At 47.0% G+C, this 23,095-nt stretch overlaps 1 long non-coding RNA gene across 3 annotated transcripts; it reads right to left on the bottom strand.

Annotated features, from left to right (window-relative positions):
- Positions 1-12,213: 12,213 nt before the first annotated feature.
- On the bottom strand, positions 12,214-14,376 carry LOC308655012. Of its 3 annotated transcripts, none has more exons than XR_014023368.1 (3): positions 14,160-14,376; positions 13,095-13,237; positions 12,214-12,347 (listed from the first exon to the last, which is right to left on the bottom strand). It is a non-coding gene; the product is annotated as an uncharacterized lncRNA (long non-coding RNA). The 3 variants fall into 3 exon arrangements; XR_014023369.1 differs by having other exon boundaries at positions 13,095-13,234; XR_014023370.1 differs by lacking the exon at positions 14,160-14,376 and adding an exon at positions 13,390-13,492.
- Positions 14,377-23,095: the final 8,719 nt, after the last annotated feature.

Genomic DNA, 23,095 nt, shown 5'->3' with positions numbered 1-23,095 from the left:
CCAGTACAGCCCAAACGGGGAAAATTTTGATCTGCATAAGAGTGTCCCAAGCCGAAAAGTGGTTTATGTTGGTTGTATGAATGTCCCCCAAATCTATTTATTTACCATTTTACTGGTTCTAGGTTTTTCCAAATCAGTTATTTTTTTGTTCTTATTTATTTATTTTGGGGTATTAGGGCTTGAACTCAGGGTTGCTCTATCACTGAGCTATCCCCAGCCCTTTCTATTTTTTTATTTTGAGACAGGGTCACCAAGTTGCTTAAGGCCTTGCTATGTTGCTTGAGTCTGGCCTCTAACTTTCAAATCCTCCTGCCTCAGTCTCCCAAGTCTCTGGAATTACAGGTGTGCATCACTGTGCCTGGCTCTGAATATGTCTTTTGATAATTAATTTGGATCACTGAGACATTTCTAAGTATTGTTTATCTCAATAGAATTTCAGTAATATTGAAGATCATTTCTTTTGGCATTTTTTTTTGAGGTTTCCAGGGAAATATTAAACCAGATATGTCTCCTTTTGTATTATTACAAAATAATAAGTGTTTCCTAATGTATATATTAGTCTCGTGAGAATTTGGTTAATATAAATTCATTCAGTAGAATTTAGACTAAGAAAATTGAGTGTATCTTTATCACAGTGACCTAAATAGCACTTCTTCAGGAAATTTACCTCTAACCTTTCAGAAGAAATCTCACAGCATTCACATTCACTCAACAAATATTTATTGACCACCTTCTATGGGCAAGGTTCCATTCTAGGTAGGTACATCAGTAAACAAACAAACAAACAAAAAACCATATGCGGTTCTTATATGTTAGCCAAGATCATATCTTGTAATTTCACACATATTATTATCCATTGATGTGATTTTTCAAGTCATTTTTAAACTGATACATAAAAATATAAAGTTGTACACATTAATGGGGTACCAAGTGTGATGATTTGATTGTGGGTTTTTCCCTTTTATGTAAGATCCCTGCGGATGGGTCCGTTTTGCTAGCCACGGTGGATCCAGCACTCACACAGGGCCAACTCATAAAAGGTTCTCTATTTGATGAATGAATAAATTAGTCAATTCCCAATGCTTCACAACTGACTCTGGATCCCAAGCCACTGATCCTAAACCTCTGATCCTATAAAAAACGTACCTGTTGAGAAATGACTAACGGGAATTCCTCTCGGTACAAGATCTCTGCCCACCAGTTTTATCTCCGCCAGGAGACAGCGTGGTCAGGAACAGAGGCCCCGAGGCTAGCTTTCCTGACTCCCACCTGCATGGAAGCCCCATCAAGAGTGGTGGTCCTACACAGAGCCCTCTAGGAGCACTGGATGGGTGGCGGGGGTGGTCCGCAAGCCAGCTGGAGGTCATGGGAGGAGCCCAGCCTTCTGCAGAAGGAGGATGAGCTGGTAAGGGAGGGGCGCCACCCCAGCCCTGCCAGGCCGGCGTGGCCAGTTCCACAGCTGCTGAGCCAGCGTTGCCAATTTCAGCCCACGAGGCTGGTAACACCGTGGGGAAGAGAAACTTGGTCTAGAGATCAGCAGAACGCAGCCAGGAGACGCGCAGAGACAAGCCCAGGGCCAGGGTCATGCCCTCCTCCAGTCAAGCGCATGGGCCTGTGCCAATCCAGAACCTCGGGAGAGCCCAGGCGGGACTGTGGACGGTCTGGTTCCTGGGAAGGCGCAGAGAAAGTGTTCATGCCGAGAATGAATGTCAACCAAGAAAGCTCTCCAGTGGGGTGTGCGGTGACACGCGCCTGGAGTCCCAGTGGCTCGGGAGGCCAAGGCAGGAGGATCGCAAGTTCAAAGTCTCAAAATAGAAAACAAAAAGGGGGAAGTACCAGATCTTGCTACTTGGGCCGCATCCAGCAGAACCTCCGCCCCTTGGGGAGGCCAACAGGGATCTCACCCACTCCCCTGCTTTGCGGTGTCTGCTGTTCCCCTTCAGTTGGAGAACTGGGTACACTCCGTCCAAACTAGCCAGGGACACAAAGGTCTATTTCCTGTAAGCCCAGGAGCCATTTTACAGGGAAGCAGGGGGAGGGAAAGAGTGAGCTTATTTTATTTTTCATAATCAACTTTACTGAGATATTTACATTCACTAGGATCTCAGATACCCCTTCTCAGATCACACGGTCAGGACAACAGAGCCAGGGTTCAAATCCAGTCTGACTCCAAAGCCAAGGTCGTGTTCACTGTACAGTGAACCAAGAGAGTCAAAGGTATTTCAAGGGCTATGTGGGCACAGAGAGTACCACCGATGTGGTTGGTTTTACCTTCTAAATAGGGCTTCGGCATTTTCCCACCATGCATTCTTCTGGGACCTTGCTACACCTCCACTATGAGGCAGAGTCTGTCTCTTCCCCTTGATCCTGAGTCCTTTGTGAATGTCTCAAGTGAGAGGTGACAGAAGCGATGCTCTCTGACTTGGGTGACTGGGTCCTAAAAGGCAGCACACCTGCCACCTGGGATCTCTGGGAAACTTGCTCTTGGAACCCAGCCGCCAAGCTTCGAGGAAGCCCATGTGGCAAGGTCCTGTGCTGCGACCCCAAGAGTTACAGGTGTGCATCCATATGAAGGTTGACTGGGAGACTCACAGGACTCCTGTGGTTGTGCTGAGACTCATTGCAGGTGACACATACGAGGCCAAAGCAGCAGACAGAAAGCGTGTGGAAGCCAGGAGGAAAGAGTCCCCTCCAGTGGAGTCACAGGGTACACGTAATTCCTCCTGCCACTACCTGTGAATGCTGTCCACCAGGGAAGGGCCAGTGCCAGTGCCATGACTTTGATCATGGAATGGTCCTGTAGGCATTTCCTCCTGGCCCCTCCAAGACCCCAGGACAAAAGCAGGTACCAGGGATTGAACCACTAAGCCACTGTTCAGCTCCAGCGTAAACCACACTGATTGTACGAAAGTCAGTTTAAGCACAATGAACCAATTTTATTAGTTAAGGTGGTAGGAATCCTCCCCAAATCCCAAATCCCAAACCCCAAATGCCCACCAAAGACCAATTTCACAAACAGGCCTTTCTAAAGACAGTGACCTGACCTGCTATTCCATTCTTTTCTACACAGGGCCCAGAGCCTCTGGCCTCTGTTCCAATGGAGACCCCATAGACGGCAGGCAGCACTGTCCTGTCTTGTCAGAGATGTCTCAGAACCCATTCCCTGGGCCTCAGGCCACTCCTGCTAGGCCACGTGGGGCAGAGACATGATTCCCTACTGAGCCTGCCCACGTTGTAGATCTGTGAACAGAGCAAATGACTGTTACTGATTTGAGCTGTTAGGTTTATTATGCAGTGATAGGTAGGGAATCCTCTCTCTAGCTGTTTGCCCCACAAGGTGCTCCCAGCCGTCACCATCCAACACCCTCACCCATGTCCAGAATGATGGGTCCACCCAATCTTGGAGTGGAACCTCTAAAACCTCCTGTAAGTTCAGATACTTCATCAGCTCAGATACTTCATCCTAGTGATGCAAAGATGGCTAAAACACTCATCTCATATATTGTCTTCTAAAACTGATCATCTTGAGAACCTGGGATCAAGGCAGTTCCTTTTGGAGAGGCCAGTCTGTAACTGGACAAAGCAAAGCTTGTGCTTGACCCTCCTGACACTTAGTAGACTTCCTTGGCCTAGGTCAGGGATCTGAATACTACCTGGAAGGGGACAGAGAGTATAGCATAGATTTTAGAATTTGTGGGCCACCTACCATTTATTTCACTGTGTGTGTGTGTGTGTGTGTGTGTGTGTGTGTGTGTTCCTCTTATGTTGAATGGCTGGATGGGCTCTCTGTTACAGGCAAACGAGGGACATAAAGGTCCATTTCCCCATAAACTTAAGACCCCTCTTACAATGGCCTTTAAAAAAAAATGTAGAAATAATGTTTAAGGGCTGGGGATATAGCTCAGTTGGTAGAGTGCTTGCCTCGCATATATAAAGCCCTGGGTTCAATCCCCAGCATTAAAAAAAAAAAAAGTTTAACACAAGGGCTGTAGAAGAAGAGACTAGGCAAGATTTGGCTACTACCAACTGGCCTTGGCTTACCAACCTTTGTCCTAGATAATTAAAAAAGCAAAACCAGCAACAAAATCAAACTTGTAATGCAGCAAGCAAAGGATAACTTGAAATATAATGTCAATATGGAAAGAGAGAATGACTCAAATGTTTGGATAACAAAATGTTTGCAATCCAGGTGGTCTCTATTTGTTTGCTTTCCGATGTATTGAAAAGAATCTTATCAAGTTTTTTAGGTGGTAGATCATAACAATAATTTTGGCTCCTAGGTCACTGTGATTGTTGGTCTAGAATTTGGAAGGCATTCAGAAATTTAAGTAAAATTGTAGTTAAAAAATTCATTCTTGGAGTTGGGGATGTGGCTCAAGCGGCAGCGTGCTCTCCTGGCATGTGCGGGGCGCTGGGTTCGATCCTCAGCACCACATAAAAAAAAAAAAAGAAGTTGTGTCCACCGAAAACTAAAAAATAAACATTAAAAAATTCTCTCTCTTTAAAAAAAATCATTCTATGTCTACCTTCTTATATCAACAATATTTTTCACTTGTATCTAAAAACAAAGAGGAATAGAATCTGCAAAGAAGCCCATCTTATTTTAGTAATTAGTAATATTAATTTAAAAATATAAGAATTAAGAAAAAAGTCCTATTTTGCCAATGTCTCGGCTTGGCACAGAATCACGAGCCACCACAGCTTTGTAGATTCAAACAGCAATCTTTATTCCCGAACTCACACCGGCCTCCACACACGCTCTCGGGCAATCCCAGTTCTCCTCCGCCCAATTCACCTACTCCACGAGGCTTTTTTTCCAATATCCCATTTGAATCTCACACGGCAGCAATAATCTTCAACCTCCAACTTCCCTAAAACCCCTATTGTCTTAAACAGGGAACGCCTTAAAACCAAATTATCTTAAACCCGGATACTTCCTAAAACCTGGATCCACCCTGGTCATTGAGCAGGGTCACCTTTCTCAAACACACATGCAAGGTCACAGCAAATTTCCAAGGCAAGTCCATTTAACATGGGGTACGCTGGCAAGGAAATATCGATGCGTCATTCCTACTTGGCAATGGCCCTCAGCACTTTTTAAGATATATACCTTTTTCTTTTCTTTTTTTGGGTACTAGGGATGGGACCCAGAGCCTTGTACATACTAGGCAAGTGCTCTACCACTGAGCTACATCCCCAACCCAAGAGATATATTTTCAACAAAATTTTGCTTTTAGTCTTTAATAATGATTTTAGAATACACACACACACACACACGTACACAATAGTTGTTTTCAATAGATGACTGCTACTAATAATCATGACAACAAGAGCCTATTGGAAGAAATTTAAATAAATTCAAATTTATTTTTTATACATAGTTGTGCTAGAGACATATGAGAGTGAGACCAATAAAATAATATCATGGATAAAACTAATTGGCATAAAATTGTACTAGAGAAGTAGAGTGTAAATAAATGCTTAAGGAAGAAGAAAGAACAATATATAACTTCCAATTGTTAAGAAGAACTTATTTTGTATTTTTAAAAAATGGATGATGGTTTCTCTCAAATTGTTGTTTTTTATTTATTTTTTCCTACTGGATACATTTTTGGCAGTTTTATGTTTAAATGTCAATATTTACCTAACATCAGGCATGCAGTTCTCACAGTGTGGTCCCCCACTGTCTTGACGTCACCTGGGAACTTTTCAGAAGCCCAGATTCTCAGATACCATCCCAACCCACTGAACCCAAACCTCTGGGAACAGGGGGCAGTCTGACCATCGACAAGCCCTCTGGGTATATCTTTTTTAAGGGGCACTCACTACTGAGCTACATCTCCAATCCTTCTTTCTTTTGAGACAGGGCCTTGCTAAATTGCCAGGCTGACCTTGAACTTACAATGCTCCTGCCTCAGTCTCCCAAGTCTCCCGAATAACCGGCCTGCACCACCATGCCTGGCATCCTCAGGGTGATTCTGATACCCACTTATGTTTGAGAACCACTACATCAAAAATTACTTCCTCTAAATAGGCACAGACACATACTTGAAATCTAGTGACTCAGGAGGCTGAGGCATGAGGATCAAGAGTTCAAGGCCAGCTTTTCCTCAGCAACTTAGTGAGACCTTGTCTCAAAATAAAAAATGAAAAGGACTGGGGATGAACTCAGTGGTAAAGAGCTCCTGGGTTCAATCCCTAGTAGCACAATTGCGCGCGCGCACACACACACACACACACACACACACACACAATACATACACACATGCAGGAAACATTCGGTGAGGGAATCACTGGCCTAGGCTGGACCATGGTGTGGGTACACAGTAGTTGGAAATACATTTGGAAAGACAAGATTTCAGTGATACCAGAACACCAGAACTTTTTATGGAGCAGGAGAGAGCTGTGGTCTGAGTTGGGCTTTGTTGGAACTACTCTCAGATGAAGTGGTGAAGAGTCTGGAGCAGTGAGACATGATGTTGGGCCGGCTGTCTGGGGCCCTTTCTTACCCTATGGGGTTGCCACCTCTGTTGGCTGGAGAAATCCCTACTTGCTGTCACTGGAAAGTTCAGACAGTGTCTGCCCAAGCCAAGGGGACGGGCAAATCCTAGGGACAGTTGTGCGCCTGTTCTGAGGCAGCTAGGGTCCATCTGTCCTTTAGGGCTCTAGCCTGGGGCCACCTTTAAAATCCTGGCCATTCCCTAAGTAGAGATCTTTCCCACCTCCTGAGATCAATGAGATGGCTGCACTCTGCCAGGAGCTGCTGGGCAGAGCTCGTTCGCCAACTCCTGGGGCGCATCCCTGTTATCTTTGTTTCTATTTAACCAAGGGCACTCCAGGGAAAGGCATTACATCATCAAAGGCACCTTTCATTGGCTGGCCATTCCCCAAAGGGAGGGTTCTCTTTCCACTTGCTTAGTTCTCCTAAGTATTATATGCAGCACAGAGGCATGTCCTGTCACTTCAGGTTCCAGATTCAGTGCCTCTGATGTCATTAGGTTGCGGCAAGAGAGTGAGGTAACAGTGATGATAGATTTTAGTTGACAGAAACGAAGCCCCTTAGAGTAAGCTGCTCTGAGTAGCCTTTAAGACTGCTTTCGACTTGGCTTTAGTACATTAATTCATAATGCAATATGCATGAGGGACAGGGATAATGAAACTGTGACAGTAGCTCTTCTACTTAGTGTCCCATAAAATGGGATGCAAATAAATTGGTTCGATTGGTGCATTTTATCACACATCTTCGATTGACTTCCTGAAGGATTCTCACCCTGCCTGTGAGTTTGAGGTGCCAGCTTAGTTTTCATTATCAGTCGCCTTTGTTGAAGGTTATTAACTGAACAGATTTCTTTTCTTTTTTAAAAGTCTTATATAATTATGTTGAAGAAAAGGGAGAAAATTGTCACAATTGCTTTTCTCCAAACTTGAATTTGATGTTCCTTTTGGATGAGGAGAGTTAAAATGAGTAGCTCATTTTGGGGGTCAGTTAAAAAGCAACCTAAGTCTAAAGTGCAATTTTACATAATTTATCAAATAGTCCCAACTGCTTGATGGAAAAAAATGTAACAAATAAAGTTTCAAAGGGATTTTATTTAAAAATAGCCATTAGGCAGGTACTGTAATAAAACTTTTAATGGTTATTTTATTTTTCATTTCTGAACTCATTTTTAGTGCAATTACTAGGTGGCAAACGGAATCTGAGTGGATGGCCTGGGAGGCAGGACCTGTTGGTTTCTGAAATAATAGAGTCGCATCCTTCCCAGGAAGGATCCTCCTGCCCGGACCCTTGGTGCTGGCGGTGGGGACGTTACCCACCTGCCACCTGTCCTGCCCTTCAAGACCTGAGAGAGGAAGGCCTGGGAGACGCTGTGACTCTTCTGGGTACTCACGGCTCCTGAATCCAGTGAGACCAGGGCTAGCGCCCTGCAAGGGTGCAGCTGTCCTTAGTGAGTCCATGCCGTGACGACGTGGTTCCAGTGGGTGGAGATAAAGAGGCTTCAGGGAAGAGTCTCCTGAGGCCTGAGAGCATCACTGAGTCCAAGGAGAGCAAGCTGGAAGGGTTCTCTCGCCCACATTAGACCTTCCGCAACACAGGCCAAATTGCAATGATGTCCAAAGGAACCCTTCAATAAAATCGTGTTTTGTGCTGGACACGGTGCCCCCCCCCACTCCTGTGTAATCCCAATGACCCAGGAGGCTGAGGCAGGAGGCGTGCAAGTTCCAGGCCAGGCGGACAGTTTAGTGAGAACCTGCCTCAAAATAAATAAATAATAAAAAGGGGTGGGAGTAGCTAGATGGTAGAGTACTTGCAATCTCCTGTACCACAAAACAGAAACCAAAACAAACCAAACAAAAAGCCAAAAAGGAAACAAAACCCCAACAACAACAAAACACCGACAAGGATTTGTGAAGTATTTCTCTGTTGTCAGAAGAAATTTGGGTTGATACATTTACATCTGGATGTCAAGGGCCCACATGGCTTTGTGATTAGAAGCTCGGGCTTTGGAGCTACACAGGGTTGGGCTTCTGGCTTCAGCCTTACTAGCTACGTACCAGCTGTGTGGCCTTGCTCATTAAAACAGTTTGCTTTTGAGTTCAATTTACTTTTCTGTAAAATTGGGATAATAATTCTATTTTATAAGCTTGGTGAATGGGTTAAACGAGACTATGTACACATTTGTATGTACAAACAGGCTTAGTCTGGTGCCTGGCACACAATAAATATTCAAAGAAATTAAATTTTTTTCTTATTAGCACTGCTATTATGAATGTGATCCATTTTTGAGGAGCTCTGGATTGCTGAATTCTGTTTACTCTGTAAAATAACCCAGCAGTGTGTGCCTGAGGTACTGGGGGCACGTGGAGCTTTGTGGGCCTCACTTCTGGAGTCCCCCTCTTTTCTTGGGTCTGGAGGCTGGGCAAGCCTGGAATAAAACCCCCTGGTGTTCCACGGGCAAGCCATGGGTTTTTCTCTTGGGCATGAGGGCATCAAGGACTCCCGAGGAACAGTGGGATTTCTTCCAGAAGGCTCTAGCCGCAGCCCCCATTCTCAGTACAATTTCTGTCTTTTGCTAGAATTGGAAGTCGTCTATTGGGCTGTCATTTCAGAGCACAGAACATTTCCCATCCTTAAAACACAGCTTTCTAAAGAAATGTCTCAGCTCGGGAGAGAGCAGAGACTTGGGTGAATCTGGTAAGGATTCTAGGTAAATACCACTTGTCCCTTCAATCTCTTCCCAGCCGCTGAGGTACCTGGGGGCGAGGAGTCTTCTGCTGACAGAGGGGCAGACTCAAGTAAAAGGGCCCAAAGAGGGCTCTTTCCAGAACCAGGCTGCAGATTTCATGCCCAGGGTGGAAAAGGGCTTTGTGCTTGAATGGAAAGAGCTTATGACTAAGTCCTGTGACATTTGAGGCCAAGAAACCTTACACTGTCAACCTTCCAACTGAGTGTAACCAGGGGGTGTCTAAGGGAGGGATCCTTTTCTCCCACATGGAGCAGCAGAGTCGGCTCCACAGGTCACATGTGAGCTGAGCCCCATGGGCCTCAGGGGGAGCAGTGGTTCTGGTAGGTGGAGAGGTCCCAGGAGTGGACCTCTTCTCTGAGGACAGGGTTGAGGTCCTTCCTTCACCAAACAGGCAACATTAGGGACACTATAAACACGCATCCTGGGGTTTCCCAAATACACTTAAGGGGTGGGGGGTGTTGGTGGGGAGCCGGCGGAGGCTAAGTCCCTGAGGTTGGGATATTCATCATGATGACATGGCAGTCACGGTCACAGATGGATGAAGCCTGAGATACTTTGGCTACAGAGACAGAAACAATTTCCCCAAGATTCATTTTTCAGGACTTAGCTCTAATTCTCTAATTTACCCATTCATTATCACTGACCAACAAACCCCAGACGCTCAGTGCTCCAGCAAAACCTTCTGGGGGCCCAGTCAGTGGAGGACCCAATCAATCACCTCCCAAGTCTCTCTACTAATGACAGACAGCCCCCTTAATGGATTGGACCTGGTGCTTGGCTCTGTGGAACAGCCTTTCAATCAAGATGGTGGAATTCGAGGATTTTTCGCCTAATTGTGGCCTAGGTGCCTGAGGGGGCTGTGCTATTCACTGGTGAAGTTGAGAACGTTGTAGAACAGTCCCTGGGTGGTTTTCCCCACAGCCACCATGACCATTAAGGACAATAAGCTTTTTACCACAGGAGTTTGAAATGAGCCCCAGGCTCCTTCTCAAGGGTTTCTCCTGCCTCTGCACGGGGTTGAGACGGGTCTTCTTGCCCTTCTGAGTCAAGGCACTGCACACTAAACCCATGAAAATGTTTTGCTCACTTAAACAATTAAACCTTTAAAAGTAGCTCTCATTGTAACTTTAGGACATTAGTGATGATTTCCAAAAAACAGGAGATCTATGAAAAATCACAAAATCTTCTTGTAGATTACTTATTATAGAATGTTCCAGACTATTCCTTGTTCGTCAGATTGCAGAGATAATTCCAACTTTTACCTGCACACCCAGGCCTGAGAATTTGCGAGCATGTGTGGCTCACAGCTGCCTCCTGCCTTCCCTCGGCTCCTGGGACCTCAGGCATTCCTGTCCTGTCTCCTCTCTCCTGGGTGCTGTTTCTCAGTCCCTCCGCTGGTCCTCTGAAGGCTGGTGTGCTTCAGGGCTGGGTCTCCCAGCTCCTCTCTGCCGTCTGCCCTCCTCCCTGATGGAGTTCAGGGTGGAGCTCCCCGATGGGGCCTTTGGTGCTCTCCACATCCTGGTACCTCTGTTTATGTCTCTCCCTCTTCTTCCCCGAGCTCCAGGCTTATTCATACAACTGCCTGCCTGAAGCCTTCACCCACGTGAGGGAGCATCTTGAACCTGGCATGTCCACCACGGAGCTAGCAGACTCCCTCCAAACCACATTCTCCCCATCTCCGTCAATGGCAGTGTGTTAGGTAGCCTTTTCACTGCTGTGACTCAATGACCCGACCAGCACAACTGTAGAGGACGGAGAGTTTATTTGAGGGCTCAAGGTTTTAGAGGTCTTGGTCCATAGAAGGCGGGCTCCATTCCCCAGGGCAGAACATCATGGCGGAAGAGTGTGGCAGAGGGAAGCAGCTCACAGGATGATCAGGAAGCAGAGAGAGACCCCACTTGCTGGATACCAAACATACACCCCAAAGCCACGCCCCAACTCCCACCTCCTCCAGCGACGCCCACCACTTCAGCTACCACCCAGTTGATCCCAATCAGGGGATTATTTCACTGATTGGGTTAAGACTCTCACAACCCACTCATTTCTCTTCTGAACCCTCTTGCACTGTCTCACGTGTGAGCGTTTGGGGGACACCACATCCAAACCAGAACAGGCAAGTTCACACTTGCAGTTGCTTAGACTCAAACAGCAGAGTTACTGTGTGTGTCCAATGGTGGCTCCTGAGAGATACGCTCACATCCTAACCGTGGAGCCATGAATTCCTCCTTATTTAGAAAGTGGGTCTTTGGAGATGTAATTAAGTTAAGGGCCTCACCATGAGGTCATCGCACCTCCAGTCTTAGCTGATCTTGTTGGCTCGATCATCAAAATCTACCCAGAATTCGCCCATTCTTAATCACCTCTGCCGCAACCAGCCTGAGCGCTGAGCATCTCTTGCCTAGAATATTATAAACCTAGTCTCTGTGTTTCTGCCCTTGACTGTACCAGTCCTCAGTGGTCCTCCCAACCTCAAAGTTAGCTCATGTCATTCCGTACCTACCATCTCAGAGTCACGGTTTTACCAACACGGGCTGACATGGCCTTGGTGACCTAGACCATCCTAGACTATCTCCTCCCTTCTTCCTCCTCTAGCTACAATAGCCCCTTTCTACGCTCCCACTATGTTTCTGCCTTGGGGCTTTTGCCCTTTGTCTGAAACACTCTTCCCCAGATACCCACTTAGCTGACTCCCTAATCTCATTCAAGTCTTACTGAAATATGGCCCCCTCAGCAAGGTCCTCCCTGACTACCCTGCTTATGATTGCACCCCTGAAATGCTCCAGCCCCCTCTCTGCTTGCTTTTCTCTGTTATTCTTATTACCAACAAAGTATCTTGTACCTTAATTGATTTATCATTTTTTGTCACCGGCTGGAAAGAGGGACCCCTAAGGCTAGGGAATGTGGGAGTCTTTGCTCATGCCTGAAACTCCAGCCTCTAGAACAATGCCTGGGACATAGTAAGTGCTCAGAAAATATTTATTTAATGAATAATTTAAAATCAGTTTCAGTGGAATAAGACGGCACATCTTGCTTGCTGTCATGTTTCCTCTTCTTTCTTGAAACCCAGGAGAGGGAGAGAATTCTCTGCTACCAAAAATTAAACTTAAACAAAAAAGAATTCATTAATACTCATAATAAAATATAACATAAAATCTACCATCTTGCCATTATAAATGTACAGCTCAGTAATGTTAAGTACTTACAGAGCTTTTTCATTTGACAAATCTGAAACTCTGCCCACTAAATACCAACTCCCTGTTCCCCTCCCCACACCCTGGCAACCCCCTTCTACTTTTGGTCTCTGCGAATCTGACCACTCCAGACACCTCAGATGAGTGGAATCATACAGTTTCATGTGTTTTTTTTTTTAAGTCATTGATGGACCTTTATTTTAATTTAATTAATTAATTCATTTATTTATTTTGGGGTACTGGGAATTAAACTCAGGGACACTCAACCACTGAGCCACATCCCCCGTCCTATTTGTTGGTAGTTATTTAGAGACAGGGTCTCAATGAGTTACTTAGCACCTCACCGTTGCTGAGGCTGGCTTTGAACTCACGATCCTCCTGTCTCAGCCTCCGGAGTGGCTGGTATTCTATTTATTTGTATGTGGTGCTGAGAATCAAACCCAGTGCCTCACTTATGCCAGGTGAGCGCTCTACCCCTGAGCCACCAGCCCAGTGGCCTTGGTTTTTTGAGACTGGCTTATTTCACTTCATAACCTGCTGTCCGCGGTCACGCATATTGTAGCAGGTGCCAAACTTCATCTTTTTCAGCCCTCGAGCTCAGCTTATGAGCAGCACCTGGTATTTCACCTGGGCCCCTCGGAGCCACCAATTGCCTCACCGTGGTCACTGCTGAAGCAGCGCAGAACAGACAGCCAAACTGGACCCTGGGGAAGCCACGCGGTGGGAAGCCTCGTGTCACGGTGAGTTCTGTTTCCTCCAGTGGAGTCGGCTGCGCTGGGCTTCGTGGACTTAGGCCCGCTGCTGGATGGCAGAGGGACCTCTGGGGGTTCTAGGTGGGAGCAAGCTGGTTCCCTGCACTTCCCGGTACCCACCGGCTCACCCTGCACCATCTTCTAAAGGAGCTTGGCCACGCCTCCCGTTTCAGTGGGTTCAAGCCCTTGACGTGTCTTCACCTTAGAGAGCCCCCACATCATCGCAGATGTCAGGCCACAGTCGGAGCAGAACCACAGTCCCTTCAAAACCAATCTCTGTCCCTTGGGAGAAGTGAGTCTCCTGGCTTAAAGGGGGTGAAATGGGCAGAGAAGCGGCCCTCACTGCTGGTGATCAGGATGCTCAATATTGGAGCAAATGAATAAACATACGGAGGTGTGCACACACGCATGTTTCAGCACACACACACACACACACACACACACACACACAGACACACACACACACACTGTTTTCTATGTTCCGGATGCTCTTTTTATTTTTAAATTTTTTTTTTAGTTGTGGATGGACACAATACTTTTATTTTTATGTGACGCTGAGGATGGAACCCAGTGCCTCATGCGTACTAGGCAAGCACTCTACCACTGAGCTCCCCAGCCCCCCCAGAGGCTCTTCTAAGGGCTTCATAACAGTGAGTCATTCAATTCTCATAGCAACTTTAAAAGATAGGAATGTGTCTTCACTGTTTTGCAAATAAGGAACACAAGGCCCAGGGGGGTAAGCGACTTTCCCCAGGGCACAGGATGAGGAAATGGCAATATGGAAATGGCAATGTTTGGTTTTGGTTCTCACCCGGGCAGACGGTTTGACTCTAGAATCTAATTCAACTATTCTATTCTGTTGCCTTCCAACACCTTAAAATAATCACCTAGCTTTCCAGCCCCACTCCGAAATCTTTTTTCCTTAACCCATTTCTCTCTAGAACAAAACGAAACAAGCTGTGAAATCTCACCAGCAAAGAGTCATCTTGCAGACAGTTGCATCTTGCAGAAAGCAATTGCATCAGAAGACACCTGATCTGCCTTGCAAGCAGCGAGCAGGCTGGGTTGTGAGTCTTATGGGAATACACAGACTTACCCGTGCATTCAGCTAACAGGAGGAGAAACTCCAAATGTACATGACAGAGAAAACCAGAGGGTGGTTGCTTACATTGTGAAAGTATTCTTTGATTTGAGAAAGAAACCAGTGTGGAGTTCCTGTAAACAGCAGCTTGTGTATTTCACAAAATGGTTGGGGTCAGAAAACCCTCGCACTAAAATGCTCACAGATCCATGGATCCCTTGAAGATTAATCAGAAAGTTATGGTAAATTATCCCTAAAATGATTATGTAATTAGTGAGAAAGGAGATTTGTTTATTCCCTCCTTCCGAAACATCTTAAAACGACTGGTGAAACCTGTCTCTGGTGGGAGGCGGAGCCCACTCTTGCATGTGGGTGCCATGTGGAAAGGCCTGGTATTGCAACTTGCAGGAATTAAAATCTGAAAGCAGTGTGACCCAGTGTGACCCAGTGTGGCCCAGGGACAGCTTTTTCAGCAGCTTAGGGGCCGCGGGACCTCTGACTTCTCCTGTTGAAGCAGCAGGCAGATCTTTTCCTGTATGTGGTTTGTTACAAAGTAACAAGTTGCTTTTCAATCATAATAAAGGCTTAAGGGCTTTGGGAGCCTCTGTGAGTCTTGGGTGAATGTCAGCAGCCTCTTACAGTGTCAGCGCTCCAAGTGACATTTAAAAACCACGACTCTTTGAAGAGACAAGCATGATAGCAAGTGGAGCCCGAGATTTAGTGATTCACACACACACAAATCTTAATTTTCACTACCAAGTGCATCAGCAAAGTCTTGGGGAGGGGGTTACGTGCGTTTTGAAACTTTAGAGATTTAGTTAATGATGTGATCTGAGTAGTTTAACTGCAAGGACAAACTTCAGTTTCTCCATATTAAGAAATTCCCAGCAAATCTAGGAGAGCGTCACTCTTAACACTTAGAACAAGAGATGATTCATTCCTGTCACCAGAGGGCACCAAAGCTCAAGTTGCTAGGAAAACTGCAAACCAAGGGGTCACAGGAACCAGGACTAGAAACCAGAAGGTGGTCCCTGTGGGCTGCAGATGAGGACTCCCTAATTATCTCAGAGGATGAGAACGCTCCTGGTGTGTTTCCATAGCCCAGTGTATTATTTAACAATGCTCCCTCCTAAGCAATTCTCAAGACCAGCTGTATTCACCCATGCCTACGTGTTTATTGAGCACCTACTGTGTTCCTAGGGAAGCCATGATGGGCAGAAAGACAAAGTCCCTGACCTCATGAACTTGCAGCCTGGCGGGGCAGACGGACATCAACACCCTCATAGTGGAGTGTGACATAGATGCTGGAAAGGGTATCGGGGACACGATGGGAGCAGCTGGAGGGGCCCTGACCCTATCTGTGAGGTCCCAGGAGTATAGCAGTTCCTGTGGCTTCTGCATAAACTGCATGGTTTGAAGCAACAAAAAGTTATCCTCTCGCGGTTCTGGAGGCCAGAAGGTGAGACCAGGTGTCGGCTGGACGAAGCTCCCTGGGGAGGCTCTGTGGGAGGGTCTGCTCCTTGGGGCTCCCACATCTGGTGGCTCCAGCCATCCCTTCTCTGTGACTGTCTGCATGGTGACTCTCTGCCTCTGTGGTCACATTACCTCCTCCTTCTGACCTCTGGGTGTCTCCATTATAAGAATACACGAGATGTCCCTTAGGATTCCTTATGGGCTCAATAGGGGCCTCTCCTTTGCCCATCCTTGAGCCGAAGCCTTCACTCTCCATGTGACTGGGTTTGGAGACAGGGACTTTAGGAGTCAGTGAGATTAAAGGAGGTCTCAGGATGAGGCCCCTAATCCAGTAGGACTAGTGCCTGTAAGAAAAGAGGAAGATCAAAAGACATGGAATGAAACCACTCTTTGACCCAGTTATCCCATTCTTCTGCATATACCCAAAGGACTTAAAATCAGCATACTACAGGGACACAGCCACATCAATGTTTATAGCAGCTCAATTCACAATAGCTAAATTGTGGAACCAACTTAGGTGCTCTTCAACAGATGAATGGATAGAGAAAATGTGGTACATATACACAATGGAATATTACTCAGCCATAAATACAGAATGAATTTTGGCATTTGCCAGTGAATGGATGGAACTGGAGACTATCATGCTAAGTGAAATCAATCAATCCCCCAAACCAGAGGCCAAATATTCTCTCTGATATGTGAATACTAACACACAGTAAGGGTAAGGAGGGAAGGATAGAAGTTCATTAGACCAAGGGGAATGAAGATAAGGGAGGGGGATGGGAGTAGGAGAGGCAGTGGGAGGAATCGGACATCACTTTCCCACGTTCATATATGAGTACCCGACCAGTGGAACTCCACACCACGCAAACCACAAAAGTGGGGAGTTACGCTCTACGTATGTGTATGACATATCAAAATACACGCTACTGTCATGAATATCTAAAAAATTAAAAAAAAAAAAAAGAAGAGGAAAAGAGACCAGACCCCTCCCTGTCTCTCCCGCCCCATCTCTCTCCTTGTACACGCACCAAGGCACGGCCTCAGGAGGCAACAGTCTCCAAGCCAGAGACAGAGACCCCACCAGATTGTCTTGATGTTGGACTTCAGACTCGAGAATGTGAAGAAAAAAAAAATCCGTTTTTCAAGCCACACAGTCTGGGTTTGGTACCCGGGCAGACAGAGGCAGGGCTACTGCATGCTCGAGGTTAGCTTCTCCCCCGGGGACCTTTAGCTCATCCCCGCTTTCGCCCAGCCAGGTGACCGGCACAGGTTCCAGGGGTCGGGGGTGGAATAGCACTGGTTGCTGTGGAGCAGCCTCACTGAACCCCTGTAGAAGCTTCTTGTGCCGTCGGAGCGGGTTCTGGAAGCTGGTCAGGGTCAGACGGAGTGGTGGACAGGCTCGGAGAGCAGGAAGAGCAGAACCAGGCCCTGGAGTGTGGTGTGGGGCTCAAGGGGGCATGCAGAGAAGGGGACGGGGACAGGGGTGAGGGTCCAGGAGAGCAGAGCCCAGGTGGGAAGTGCAGGGCCAATCAGATGAGCGCTGCAGGTCATGTAGAGCTGATGCAAGATCAGTGCTGCAGTTTGGACCCAAAATGTCGCCCAGAGGTCTACATACTGAGGACTTGTTCCCCAGCCTGTGGTGCCATGGGGAGGGGGCAGCACCGCTAGGAGGTGGGGAGAAGTTAGGTGGCTGGGGGCCTGCCCTTGGAGGGGATATGAGGACACTAGCCTCTTCCTCTCTTTGTCATTGCTTCACAGCTGCCATGAGATGAGCAGCTCCTCCACCAAGTGCTCCTGAGAGGTGCACTGTGCCACCACAGCCCACAGCCTCAGGGTCGAGTGACCATGGTCTGAAACCTTTCCTCTTTAAAAGTTGATTATGTCAGGTGTCTTGTTACAGTGACAGAAAGATGGCTAACAAGAAGTTAGGAGCCTGAGTGGCCTGGAACACCAGTGGAACTCCACTGAAAGTGAGGAGCCAGATAGACCGACATGTATAATGGAGAATTGGAAGAAGAGTTGGCCATTGATTAGATCTGAGGCGGGGGGCATCAGGATTATAGATCCAGGCTGGGCGACAGGGTGAGTCCCGAGGTCATGATTGTGACTGGGGAGTGAGCTGGGAGGAGAAGACACATGAGTTGGTTTGGGGCAGGCAGAGTCTGGGCATTGTCAGGAGTCCGCCCAGGGAAGGCATCCTGTCATCAGCTGGCTGTGTGGAGCAGAAGGAAGATCTAGATGAGGAAAAGGGACTGAAAGTGGTCAGACTTCAGTCAATGAGACCTCGACGGTCACTGAGCTCATCCAGGGAGAGTTGGGGGAGTGAAAGGAGGAGAGCTGGGGCCAGAGGGGGGGATATAGAAGGAGGAGTCTAGGAAGGAGATGGAGGCCAAGCAGGGGGAAGAGAGAGGCAGGAGGAGACCCAGCGAGTGCTTGTGAATTCCAGAGAGGAAGTGGGTGTGTGGTGACAAGTGCTGCCTGGACGTTGGCAGTGGGGGGCTCTGGTGGGGACCATGTTGGTGGTTGGGAGTGGAGGAGAGCGGGGAGTGCGAGGGTTTTGATTTCACTTCTAAGACGGGTCCAAATGGACATGCTAATGCTGGAGGAATAGTCTACAGGAGGGAAGAGGGAAGACTCAAGACAAGGAGAGCCGCTAATCCTCCATGTGAAGACAGCTGAGGAGGGCCCAGAGTCCAGGAGAGCAGGGGACCAGGGTGACCTCGGCCGTTTCACCTGGAGGGCAGGGGAAAAGGAGAAGAGGGCGGGTATGCAGATTGAGTGGCAACCGTTCCAGGTTTTCTTCTGTGAGGGTCCATTTTCTTCTGGATGAAGTGGGCTGGGGTGCAGGGGAGGTGACAGGATTGTAGGTGGGGGCTTGGAGCAGGCAATGAGGACACAGGTGACTCCAGAAGCCAGCTGGGGCTGCAGAGGTGAACGATGTGGGAAGTCACTGGGGAACCAGGGACATGACAGTGTTAGGAGTTCAGAGAGGACTGGACCTGGGGCACGAGGCCACGGTGTGTCCATGAGAGCCGGTGGCTGAAAGGGAGAGAAAGGGGAAGAAACCAGGAGCTCCGGGGTCACCCAGGCAGATACTGAGGTCGCCTAAGATGCCGTAGGACTGGAGGCAGAGAAAAATGGTTCAACCTGAGAGCTGAAATTGTCCCTAGAGGACAGGAGCCTCCATGGAGTGGGGTTTTGAGGCACGTAGAGGAGTTCTGGCTCCAAGGGGTTAGACTGAAGGTGGGAAAGGCGCCCCCTGGCTGACGAGGGTCTGTAAATCAGACTGAGGATGAGCAAGGTTCCCCCCACAAACTGTGATAAAAACTAATGTGAAGAAGATGTCTTTAAAAATCACCCCAATCAAGCTGGGCGCAGTGGTGCACACCTGTCATTCCAGCAGCTCAGGAGGCTGAGGCAGGAGGATCGCAAGTTCACAGCCTCAGCAAAAAGCGAGGCCATAAATAATTCAGCGCGACCCTGTCTTTAAATAAAATACAAAATAGAGCTGGGGGTATGGCTCAGTAGTCGAGTGCCCCTGAGTTCAATCCCTGCTACCTCTGCCCCTCCCCAAATTACCCCAATTAATGGTGCAATAAATGAATACAACTAACTGCCACAGGAAAAAGGTCTGCAAAACAGGTGGTAGTGTTTTGGGCATGAAGACATGACCCGGATGAGAGTCAACGGCCTCACTTCAAAACTGAAGAGTTTTCATGTGATAAATCCATGCGAGGTCTCCGTTTTCTAGGTGTCTAATCCAGAGCTGGTGGAATTTCTGCATCAAACGCCACACATCAGCTTCGTGATTCATTTGTGCTTTTGTGAAAGTGGAACAGAGATGAGTATAATAGCTTTTAATATCCTTAGTGAAGACCACCGCTAATTTCACAGACTCCGCCTTCAAATTCAAAGCCAAATCCTGCTTCTGTTATCTTTTTTTGGAGTGAATGTTTCTCTGCCCCTTAATCAGTTTACACGACCCTGGAAGTCCTCTTGATAAGAAGCAAAAGGCTCGACAGACCACGCATTTATCAAGAGCGTCTAAAGACAGGCTGGTGCTTGAACCCTGGAGGTATCACGTCTAGGAAAATTGTCGTGGAGCGAGGAATTGTTATTTTTCTGCAGATAGAATTCCTGCCATCCCTGGGCTCAGCTGGGGTCTCTCTTTCTCTGATCTTCAGCAGAATGAAGCTAGTCCAGGAGGAGTTTCTTCTACAGACTTCCACCAGCTGGCAGGTTGCTGCGGTCACAGCTACTCTGTGCCACTGGGCAAGAAACTCAGTGCACCAGGCTCTGGGCCAAGCAGCGGATACACAGCAAATTTAACCCATTATGTCCCCAAATAGTTGTGCTCTATGTGGGAGGCTGGGACCTATTAACCATCCCCACGTCCCCACGAGGTCAGGTACTGCCCTGTCTCTTCTTTTTCACTTCCTGTCTTGTGAGCTGAACAGTCCACCATGCTCTCCCCACATCACCATCTGGCACCCCAAGAGGTGGAAAGTGATAGGGACACTTGATCATGGACTTCACTGTTATGGTTTGGATGTTGAGGTTTTCCCCCAAAAGCTCACGTGTAAGACAATGCAAGAAGGCTTGGGGGAGAAATGATTGGGTTATGGCCTTAACCTAATTGGTGAATTGATCCCTGATGTGTGGGAAGCCATTCTGACATGTGATTGGGTGACTCCCGTTAAGGGCCTGAGGCGCTTTGGTTGTGTCGAAGCTTTCCCGACCCTTTCCTGATGAGAGAGCCCATCCGTGTGGGGGTGTGCCTGACCACTGACCCCGGGGACCCAATCACTGACCCTGACCTTGGAGTGCAGCCCCCCTTCAACCTTCATTGGATGGAATTCTCCCCTGAATCTCTTGTTCCCCAATAAAAGGCTACTCCCCGGTGTGTTCACTCTCTCTCTCCTGCTAGCCCTGAGTAATCCTCGCTGCCCTGCTGGGCGGCTAGAGGTGGGAACCAGAGAGGGGAGCCGTCTCGGACCTAGCAATAGAAATAAGGTAACTGGTCTGTGTGTTTTATTTCTATCTCTTCTAACTAACTTTATGCCTAAAACCTCATTAATGAAACCACTGCGCAGGCCGCGTGGTAGACTGATGGGATTAACTGAGTGGTGACTGGAGGCAGGTGTGGCGTGGCTGGAGGAAGGGGTTCATTGGGAGCTGAGCTTTGGGGTACATATTTGTATCTGGCGACTGGAGACCTCTCTGTGCTGGCCGATCACCAGGTGAGCTGCTTCCCTCTGCCTCGTTTTTCTGCCATGATGTTCTGCCTTACTTAGAGCCTCAAGGAACAGAAGAGCCTTCTATGGACTAAGACCTCTGAAACCATGAGCCCTCAAATAAACTTTTGCTCCCCTAAAATTGTTCTGGTCAGATCTTTTAGTCACAGCAGCAAAATTGCTGACTAAGACAGGAAGCTCCAAAACTGTGTGCCAAAATAAACCTTTTCTCTTTGTAAGTGAATTGCTTCAGGTATTCTGCTATAGTGACAGAAAGCTAACTAATACAGAGGGCAATTCTTGGATTTATGTGGCAAAGCAACTCTTCCCTTAAGCCAAGTGCTACTGCTCTGATTCTTTAGTCCTAAGGTCCAAAGTAGAGATTGGCAAAGTTCTTACAAAGGACCAGATAGTAAATGTTTGAAACTTTGTGAATTACATGGTATAGTAAAATGAAGAAAAACCTGTCCCCACAAATGTCTGCATCCAAATCACTGAAAGAGATTTGTGGATATGCGTCATTTAAGGATCTGGACATGAGATTTTTTGACTGGGTTATCTGGGTGGGCCCAATGTAATCACAGGAGTTCTTAAGAAGGACACTAAGCGCTTGGAGTCAGAAAGAGACTGTAGGATTCTGTGCTATCTCCTTTAGAGAGGTAAGATGAGCCCATGAGCCAAGGAATATGAGTGATTTCTAAATGCTAGAAAAGGCAAGGAAACAGCTTCTACTAGGGCCTCAGAAAGGAATTCAGTTCTGCCAATGCCTTGGTTTTAGGACATTTGACCTCAAAGTCCTGAGAAATTGGTATTGTTTAAGCTACTAAAATTTTTTGGCAATTTGTTGTATTTGGCAACAAGAAACGAATACATTGCAATTTCTATTGTGATTATTCAATGTGCTGCTGTAGCAAAAAACAGCTATAGGCAATAATAGGTGTGCCTGCATTCCCCAAAATCTGCATTTACAAAAGGGCAGACAGTCTGGGTTTGGTCCATGGACTGTAACTCTCCTGTCCCTTGGTCTACAGCCTTAGATCTGTACCCATTTTACATCATCTCCAGTTTTGAGACATTACTTTGCCTCTTTTAAATAATTTAAATAAGTAATATCTAGTGAATATTCTTGTGGGTGATTCCTTGGACCTCACTTGGGCTACGTTCTAAATTCTACAAATGAAATTCCTAGGTCAAAGGGAGACCATCCTCTTTCAGCACTGCCCTCTGTCAAAGCCACCATAGTCCACGCCCTCAGGACAGCCCAGGACAATCTGCCTTCCTACATGCTCAGTGTGACCAATTCTTGGCAAACAGATACAGGGAATGCAGTAAATACCAAAATAATGGCTTACATTCATATTTTATACACCAACTTTAAAGCATTGAAACCCGTGTCTCTGGTAACTCTGAGGCTGGGCGGTTTAGGGTACCATTTTGAATACGGGTAACTGAAAACAAAACATAAAATCTTATTTCTAACACTTAAAATGATGGCAAGTAATCACAGCCTTGACCTTCCTCTTGCTCTTACGCTGAGTGTGGTGGTGTGGGCCACAATGCCAGCCCTTGGCCTCTCTGTGTTGGCCCCTTGGCAATTGAACATGGCTGGGTGCATGCTTTTCTCAATTATCTACACAGAGAATTAAAAGGGCCTTATTTCTGGGATATGCTTTTCCCCATTTTTTTTTTAATTGTAAGGTAACCTATCCTTTTGTTTACAACCTCATTTCTGTTGGTTTCTATAGGAATTTCATTCTGGAATCCTTGTTTTGGGTGGAGTAGAGGCTGGGGAAGAGGATTGGTGGTTTCATTCTTGCTATTCAGAGGAAAGATACTCAGTACCTCCATTTTGCACAAGAATTCTGCGTTTCTAAGACTGATCTTTATTTTAATTTCCAAATTGGAGTTTTTTTAATGTTTGAATTTGCAATGTGGCCCCAAATCTCCTGTGTTGAAAGCGGGGTCCCCAGTGTAACAAGTTTCGAGGGTGGGGCAATTTAGGGAGTGATTGGACCCTGAGGGTTGCAGGCTCTACAGCAGATCCACCCTCTTGGTGGTTAAAGGTTTGAATGGGGTGCTGGCTGATAACCGGCAGGTGGGGTGTGGCTGGAGGCAG

This window comes from Spermophilus citellus (assembly GCF_964194105.1).
Source record: "Spermophilus citellus genome assembly, chromosome: 8".
Taxonomy (NCBI): Eukaryota; Metazoa; Chordata; class Mammalia; order Rodentia; family Sciuridae; genus Spermophilus; species Spermophilus citellus.
This window is presented reverse-complemented; position numbering and strand designations above follow the sequence as displayed.